Source organism: Gossypium raimondii, chromosome 11 (genome assembly GCF_025698545.1).
Source record: "Gossypium raimondii isolate GPD5lz chromosome 11, ASM2569854v1, whole genome shotgun sequence".
NCBI lineage: Eukaryota > Viridiplantae > Streptophyta > Magnoliopsida > Malvales > Malvaceae > Gossypium > Gossypium raimondii.
Window position 1 is genome coordinate 32062591 of NC_068575.1, and position 9497 is coordinate 32072087.

The window sequence follows — 9497 nt, forward strand, 5'->3', positions numbered from 1 at the left end:
TGATAGAACGCAAACTTGTTCAAGTTAGAAACATGCATTTTTTTGTAAGCAATCAAAAGAGTTTTTTGAATTGCAAAACCAAGCTTTCGAGGAGGAAGCTTTGGGAAACTGATCTAGTCTTTATACAATGGTGAAGTTGCTAAATCATTGGTTGTACTGTGAGAAAGATAGTTGATCATTGCTTTGGGTAAGGCCTCGTAGACGTAGACTAAGGTCGAATTACGTAAATAATCTTGGTGTTTTTTATTGTTTTTGCGCATTTGGTTTCGTGGTTGAAACTATGTCAACAGTTCCAAGCACTATTGCAACCACCGTTTTTGTTTTGCAAAGCAAGTACTCCATTATTTCTGCATTTGGTATTAGAGCCTCTCACTTAACATGAATAGTGATTATCTTGGTTAATTTACTTGCTTGCAATGAAAGTTTCTTCAGTCTCACACTCCTAATGCTTAATGGTGTAAATTATGCTTACTAGAAAGCTAAGATGAAAGCTTTCATTAAGTTAACTAATGAACGAGCACGAAGAGTTGTTTTAACTGGATGGACTCATCCCTTCTCTGAAGTTGGAAGAGTAAAATCTCCCAAGCCCGAGGCAGCCTAGACAACTAAAAAAGAAAACGTACCTGAGAGTAGTATATAAACTTAAGTTTTGTTTAGGTTAAAGGGTAACTGAGAGTAACCGAGAGATTGAGAGTTTGATAGAGCACAATTTGTTCAAGTTAGAAACATGTAGTTTTTGTAAACAATCAAGAGAGTTTCTTGAATTGCAAAGCTAAGCTTTCGAGGAGGAAGCTTAGTGGGAGACTGATCTAATCTTTGTATAATGGTAAGGTTGCTAAATTGGTGAGTACTAGGACTTAAATCATTGGTTGTATTGTGAGAACGATAGTGGATCATTACTTTGGGTAAGGCTCCATAGACGTAGACTGAGGTTAAATTGCGTAAACAATCTTGGTGTTCTTTATTGTTTTTGCACATTTGGTTTTGTGGTGAAACTATGGCCACAGTTCCAAGCACTATTGCAACCACTATTTCTATTTTGTAAATCAAGTATCCCATTATTTCTACATTTGGTATTAGAGCCTCTCACTTGAATAATGATTATCTTGGTTGATTTACTTGCTTGTAGTGGAAGTTTTTTCAGTCTCACATCTCTTATGCTCTATGGAGTAAATTATGCTTACTAGAACGCTAAGTTGAAAGCTTTCATTAAGTCGACTAATGAACGAGCATGGAGAGTTATTTTAACTAGATGGACTCATCCATTCACTGAAGTTGAAGGAGTAAAAACTCCCAAGCCCGAGGCAACCTGGACCTCTAAAAAATATGGACTACTAATGGCAACTCTAAAGCTCTTTATGATATTTTTTGTAGAGTAGATGCATAGGAGTTCATGGGAATCTCTAAGTGTACTGAAGCCAAATAGATGAATCTTGCATAAAATGGGAATGACAGAAAACTGAATCTCTAAACTTAATCAAATCTAAACATTGGTGATTAGTTTGCTTCGATGATCATAACTAATTCTTATTTCGGGATTCTATTTAATCAACTAATCATTACCCTAGCATGATCTCTCGATTTTCCACTAAACTAATAAGTTAGCAAGAACTACTGATCCCTCAACCTCACAGTCCATACCGATTTGGGCCTAAGGTGTTTACGGATAGGTCATACCAATTTTGGGTTAATTCCCGCCTAAATGAGTTCCTAGGATCGTCAAGCCTAGGGTTTAAGTTCTTCCTCTCCCAAACATCTGATCCGCTAAGAAAACCCTACATAGTAATTAATTAATCACACTTCAACTCACTAATCCCCCATAAGAGGATTAGTTCCTCATGGATTTCATAAACATAATAAACTTGATAAAATAAAAAGACATTAAGAGTAACTCAAGAATATAGTGTAAAGAGAAATCTTGATTGTATTTAATTGATTAGCGCAGAATCCACAAAGAGTTTGATAGAATATACAAATCAGATTCTTTGACGAACACTAATTAAAATAAACTGAAAATAAATCTAAAACCTAATAAAAGGGAAAAGCTTAAAACTAAATTTACAAAAAAAAAATGATAATATCCCAAAAGGTCCCCTCAACAAGGGTTTTAAGATCCTTTTATAGAGTTAGGGTTGTTGTTATCCTCAACCTTAGGTCAGCTAATGCTCTCGTGTTAACTTTTTATTGTACAGAATAAAACGCCCCTGGTTCGTAAGTATTTTTGTGCAAGGCCGATGTCACGACACTCTAATTCCTGTGTCGTGATACCAAAGGTTGTATGCTCAGGTAGCTTCAAGGGTGTGTTGCGACATCCTATGGCTGTGTCGAAACACGAAAGGTAATCTCGTGATTATTCCATTTTGCTCCTTTTGTTGCGACATTAAACTTCTCGGTTGCAACACAACGACCATTATTGAGTTTCTATGCCCTTGAATGATCTCCTACACACTAAGTATATTAGCTCACCTTTAGGCCTCATTCGGCCCCTAAGGTGAATAAAAGACTTAGAATGCACTTTTTATTGGATTTAAAATAAACTAAGAAAACATACTAAAATATAATGAAAATGTTCATTTTTAAACTCCTTAACTATGAAAACTAGTTTAATATGCTACACCAAATTACGACTAATCAAACTCCCCTACACTTAAGTTATTACTTGCCCTTAAGCAAGGCAAATTGAAAAAAAAATAAAAAAAATAAAAGATGGCCCTTAAGTAGGTAGATTACAAAGATTGGTTTTGGAGTACATAACTAAGTATTTTCATATTTGTACATAATCTTGACATGATATATAAGTGACTTTCCACTCTTAATATCAAACACCTAAGTTCAGTATATTACAAAGTACACATGCATTAAGGTTTTCAAATATATGAGTCCATTAACAAATTATACATGTATTTTGATTATCCTAGCAGAATACAAACAATCATTAATGTAATTACTTAATATGATGTCAATTCATGAATAAGTCTTCCTAGATCACATAGAACTTTTCAGCTTGTAACATTTTGAAGCTTAAGATAGGTATGAAATTCAAGAACAGGAAGCATCAAAATGGTTTCAAGCATGAAAATAGTTTGCCACATCATCTTGTTCCCTATTCTTCCCCCTTGGTAACCCTTACCTATTCACCGCCTTATTTCTCCTTCTCTCACCTTTCTTATTTCTCCATATAGGAAGTCACAGCACAATACAACAACTATGGCTAGCTCACGAGTTTTTGTGCACTTATTGAATGAGTTGTGACTTTCTTTTTTTTCTTCTTTTCAATACATTTCACTCATAATTTTTTTTTTTTACTTTTCAAGTACTTTTTCTATTCGTTTTGATTTTCTTTTTGAAATTTTCTTTTATTGCACATATTGGCTAACCTATAATCACTATATCACACTAATCCTTCTTATTTCACTCTATTTTTACAAAATTCACCGTGATATATCTGCTTAATCCTCCATACGTATGGCTAGACATCTATAGTCATACAGTTCAGGACCAAAGAAAAAGGGTAAATACAAATTAACATTTTTAGCTCAGGTTTTGTATGAAGGTTCATTAGGAAGTGTTTTCTGGCAAAAATATAGGTTCTAAGGATGAATAAACAGGGTTAGACTTTTGGCTCTAATTGTATACCAAACGATGCCTTAGGTCATCCCTAGGTATTTCAATATTTACAAATTTAATCAATCAAACAATCATAAATTTAATAGTTTATTATACATACTAGCATGCTTGTTTCCCTGTATTCTCTATATCATTTGGTATATTCAATTACTCAATGCCTATTTATAGTGTAATATATAGAACTTAGTAGTCTACTAATAAAAAATTTAAAATCATTCACTATCATGCCAAATTTACAGTAAACACGATCAACTTATTTACACGCACCTAACCAATCACTTGTATTGTACAAGCTCAAGCACACAATTGACAATAAAAATTAAAGGAAAAGCATAAAAAATTAAAAGAAAATTCCCTATGTTACCCCTCACACTTTAGGTAGCACATTATCTCTAATGTGCAACCCTGAATAGATAAGGATAGAAGTTACCTGATTGATCGTGACATTGCAATGGTGTAATGTTGGATGCTTCAATCCTTGTTCATTATAAGTTTGAAAATGCTATGCTTCTTTCATGTAAGGTTCCTACACAGAAAACTCGAAACCAAAAACAAAGAAAATATAAAAGCCTAATGTTCTAATAAAAATTATCCAAGATTATTACAATTTGAAATAAAAATTAAAATTTTAGTCTAATCATCCTCATCTTCCTCAAAATCCATGTCCCCTCATTCCTCTTCTCTTTCTTCTTCACTCTCCTCTCCTTCCTCATTTCCTTAATCTTCTGTCTCATGATGGCTATGCATCGGGCCAAACATATTTGGCGGATAATTAGGTACTTTCATGTTGTTTCACCTTGAAAATTCTTTAAGAATAGGGTCTGTTTCTAGCATCCGTCTTATCATTCCGTCTATTTGTGCATCACTATTCTTGCTCCTTTCTTGTCTAGATGTCGATTTTACTTTTCTTTTAAGTAAATCCGGGATGTCTATCTTTTCTTTTCTCCTTTGATTCCAATCTATAATATGCTTTCAATTGAGTGCTACGTACTAAATGTACATAGAATCGCCTATTAAGCTTTTTGTTGGGTGCATGAACTGCTCAATCACTTTCATTGGAAGCTTTACACTTTTGCAAAGTGTAGTCACAATATGGGGGAAGAAAATCCCGACCTTTTGGCCACTAACACAACTCTTCATACTTTGGTGGATCTATTAACCTATGCATATTTGGTTCTTCTTTAAAATGTCATATAACAAAATAGCTCGTAACGTATTAACATTAGAAATATTAAAAGCAAGTGTAATTCTAGTGCAAATATATTGCATCTGTATTTTAGCTATTGGGAACATTATGGCTTGACTGAAATTGGTCGAAAGTTCAGTTTGGCCGAAGGTTCCATTCACCTTGATTTTCAGTTAAATAATTGATAGTGCTATCCATATCGATATCTTAAAATCTCATTAGATCAATGTTTTCTAAACAAAATAAGAGCCATAATATGAAGCATCGTAATATTTACAAATCTTTTTCAGGGAGTGACACATCCTTACCTCGTATCGTTATTGTTTTCCATATGACAGCATGTGGTCTTCGAGTTTCCTCGTCCCTAAGAACAACGTAAAATTCTTACACAAAAGGAATAACATTGTTTTCTTTTGGGATTGTGCAGAAATGCTCCCATCTATGATATCGTACTAAAGACCAAATTTCATTGTAAAGAACCATTGATGGTTTGAATCCTCTTTCCTAACTAAAGGTTTTACCTGAAGCTCGAGGAAATATTTTTTTGCATTGTGGTTTCAAAATTTTAAAGGATTCAAAACTATTTGTGGTTGTTGTATATTTTTTTTCTAGATTTCCTAGGTGGCATATTCAGTGTGATCATATTCTAAAAACTAACAACCTATCATGCAATGTAACCAATGAAACAGTAGAAATAAGTTAGGAACCTTAACCTCGATTAATGTCTTTGAATTCCTTGTGAAAGCTTTGTTCCTTATGGATGTTGGTCCTTTCCACTTGCACTTTGTTACACTTAAGAAAAACACAAAAGATAGTAGAAAATAAAGATTAGGGTTTAAGTGTAATGAGAGATTTTTGAGAGGTTTTATGGTTAGGAGAAGTTTTAAAGGGAGATTAAGGTTAAAGATGAGTTAAAAATGAATTGGGTTTTAAAATTTTGGGGTTTTTAATGTTAGAACCGAGTTAAAATTTGGTTAAAGCTAACAGGTTGCATGATCGGGTCGATTCAACCTTGCAAAAAATTACAACGATGTCGTGACACAAGGGTTCCGTGTCATGACACCCCTGTCAGTTTACTGATGTCGCGATACACTTTAAAAATTTTCTACCCTAGGGTATTTTACCTATTGTGTCTTGACACAGAGCCAATTTACTCGATTTATTTGAATTTGTAAGCGGTGTTGTGGCACGGAAGTGCCATGTTACGACACCGACTCTGTTTCAGCCTCAATTCTTAACTTTCAAATTGTTTCAGTTCTTATTAAACAAAAACTTAAATAAAAGTTAAAGTCTAAGCTACCAGTTAGTTAAAAATACAAAAGATATACATAAAGTTAAAATTCAATTTTGAAATATCAAGTCTTGCTGCCGAATTCATCTATTAGCTCGAGTAATGTATATGTGGATGCTCTTCTTGTTTTGTTTCTATCAGTGTTTATCCAGCATCCATCATGCCACTCCACCTTCCTTCACTTGTCCCGTTCTTTAAACTTGCCTTTTCTACTTGCACTGATCACGGAAAACACTTACCCTGGCTCAGGGTAATTAGGGATTTTTACAAATATTTGAAAGCATTATTTTCCTAATGTCCCCCTTTTTACGTCATTCAATTGATGGCCACACCTAAAATTTTCTATCTCACCATTAATTTTCATAGTTAATTTGTGTTTTTTTTCTAAATCAATGGTAGACCTGGATGTAGCTAAAAATGGTCTACCCAAAAAAATGGTTATCTCACGGTCCTCTTCAAAATCTAGAATTACGAAATCCACCAGGAAGATAAAATTTCACACTTTAACCAACACATCTTCAAGGACCCCATTTGGTTGTACTGAAGACCTATCAACTAACTGTAGTGTGACCTGGGTATTTTTAAGCTCCCGTAATTAGAGTTTTTCATATATAGATAGGGACATTAAATTAATATTGACTCTTAAATCACATAAAGTCTTGCTAAAATGTATATCCCCTATCCCTATAGGTATTGTTAAACTCCCCGGGTCTTTTAGTTTTTGGGGCATCTATTTGGATATAATCATTCTACATAAAGCGCTTACGTTAACTTACTCTCTTGTTTTTATTTTCCTATGCCTAGACATAATTTCTTTTAAATACTTGACATATTTAGGAACTTTTTCAATTAAATCAATTAAAGGAAAGTTAACATTTAGGTATTTAAATAAGTTTAGAAAACTTACAAATTCTGCTTCATCCCATCTTTTTTTTTCTTCTAACCGTGAAGGGAATGGTACCCTTATTAGTGTAGGTTCCTTGATTGGCTCATCCTCCAGCTCGGCTTCCTACTTTAGTTCTGGTTCAGTATTAATTTCTTAGGGATTCTCTTGAAGGTCTTCAGGATCCTCTTTATTTTTCTCATGGGCTGGTTTTTTTGGGCTACTAAGTACTTTACAGAATAGAGTGCGACCGCCTTCACATGCTCCATCCCTTCTCTCCGAAGATTATTCTCTATGTTGTTCAGAATTTCGGTGCCAATTTATCTTTTGATGTCTCCCATCATGCTCATTAATTGGCTCATCTGGTCTTCCAACTTGATCAATGCTTTTGTTGTATTTGTGCACTTAGACTGCACTTATTTCACTTCAGTCTTCATTGATTGCATCTCCCTCTCGATCTAGTCAAAGGGTTGACCACATACAGTATGGTCATTCGGGTTAGCCCTTTCCTGAGGTTTATGAAAATAGGGAGGTTGATAATTAGCATTTTTTATAGGATTAAAACTATTACCTCCTCCGTAGTTTCCACCCCATCTCAAGTTTGGACGATCTCTCTATCTAGGATTATAAGTATTTGAATAAGGATTTCCATATCTATTCTCGATGTAGTTGACATCACCAGTTGGATTATTAATGTAATGGAAGAGAGGTTTATCTCCTCCATATATTGCTGTCCATCATTTGCTAGTATCTATCATCTAAATAACTTTTACCGTAGATGGTCTTTAGCTGTAAGTAAATCTTTTGTTCGGTCACTAGAAAGAATTCATCGTCGTATTTTCTATTAGGTCATACGCATCCTCGTATGTCCTATTCATTAGGGCTCCTCCTATGGCTCTATCTAGTCCTCAATATGTGTGTGCATCCAACCCGTTACAGAACATCTGCAATCTTAGCCACTCAGGTAATTCATGGTGTAGGAATCTCTATATCAACATTTTAAAATGTTCTCAAGCTTCGTGAAAACTTTCTCCATCTAACTGTTTAAATGTCGTGATATCCCTCCTTAGTTGGACTATTTTGCTAATAGGAAAGAAGTTTTGTAAAAATTTCTCCCCGAGTTTGTTCCATGTCATAATAGATCCTGGTGCCTATGAGTCTAACGAAGTGAATGCGTTATCAATTAAGTAAAAAGGGAATAGTTGAAGACTAATAGCATCGTCAGTGAACGTTATATTTAAACATATCACAAAGTGGAAGGAACTGTTTTAGATGCTGATTTGGGTCTTCCATCATTATGCCTTTGAACTACAATTTATTTTGAATCATTTGGATCATGGTTGGTTTTATATTAAAATTGTTAGCCATGATGGCTAGCCTGGTAATACTTCCCTAAACCATCTCCAAACTAGGTAACGCATAATCCCTTAGGGTTATTTCATTTTGCACCATAGGTGGGTTTACGGGTAGTTGTAGTGGTGGTGGTAAGTTTTGGATGTTAGGATCATTAATGTTGTTGAACAACGAATTTTCGTGTGGAGGATTTTTCGCTAATGTCTTGGATGTTAGGTTTTGCATCTTATGTTGTTGTTGTTGTTGTTGTTGTCAACGATTCCTACGGATTAGTTCTTTTTGGATCAGTGGCCAGCTCAATAGGTGTGCTCCTACTGCGAGTCATACACTAAAACCCAAAAGAAAATAAAAGGTGTTAGAAAAATTAAAATAAAGATTGTATCTATAATTTATTAATTTTCTAATTATACTATTAAAACTTAAAAATTAAATCAATTTAGTAACATTGCCTTCCCAGCAACGGCGCCAATAACTTGACCGCCTCCGAACGTACTAACATCTAGAGTATGAATACTGCAACTAAAATATATAAAATACAGAGGCGGTATCCGCAAGTATATAGGTCAGGTTGTAATATAGTTACAACAGAGTGGGTGAGTACTCTGAGGATTGTACCTAGGGGAGGTGAGTACTAGATTAATTCTAACCTAAATGAAAATAGATCTAATTAATATTTTAAATAAACCATATTATAAATAAATACAAAAGGGAGAAATTGCCTATTAACCTAAGGAAAGAAATAACATGCATAAAATGAGAATGACAGAAAACTGAATCTCTAAACTCAATCAAATCTAAGCATGGGTGATTAGTTTGCTTCAAGGATCATAACTAATTTCTATTTTGGGTTTCTATTCAATCAACTAATCGTTATCTTAATAGGATCTCTCGATCTTCCACTAAACTAATGAGTAGGTAAGAACTACTTATCTCTCGACCTCACAGCCAGATTTGTTCGGGACTAAGGTGTTCACGGATAGGCCATGCCAATTTTAGGTTAATTCCTACCTAAATGAATTCCTAGGGTCGTCAAGCCTAGGGTTTAAGTTCTTCTTCTCTCAAACAGCTGATCCACTAAGAAAACCCTACATCACAATTAATTAATCACATTTCCACTCACTAATTCCCTATAAGAGGATTAGGTCCTCATGGATTTC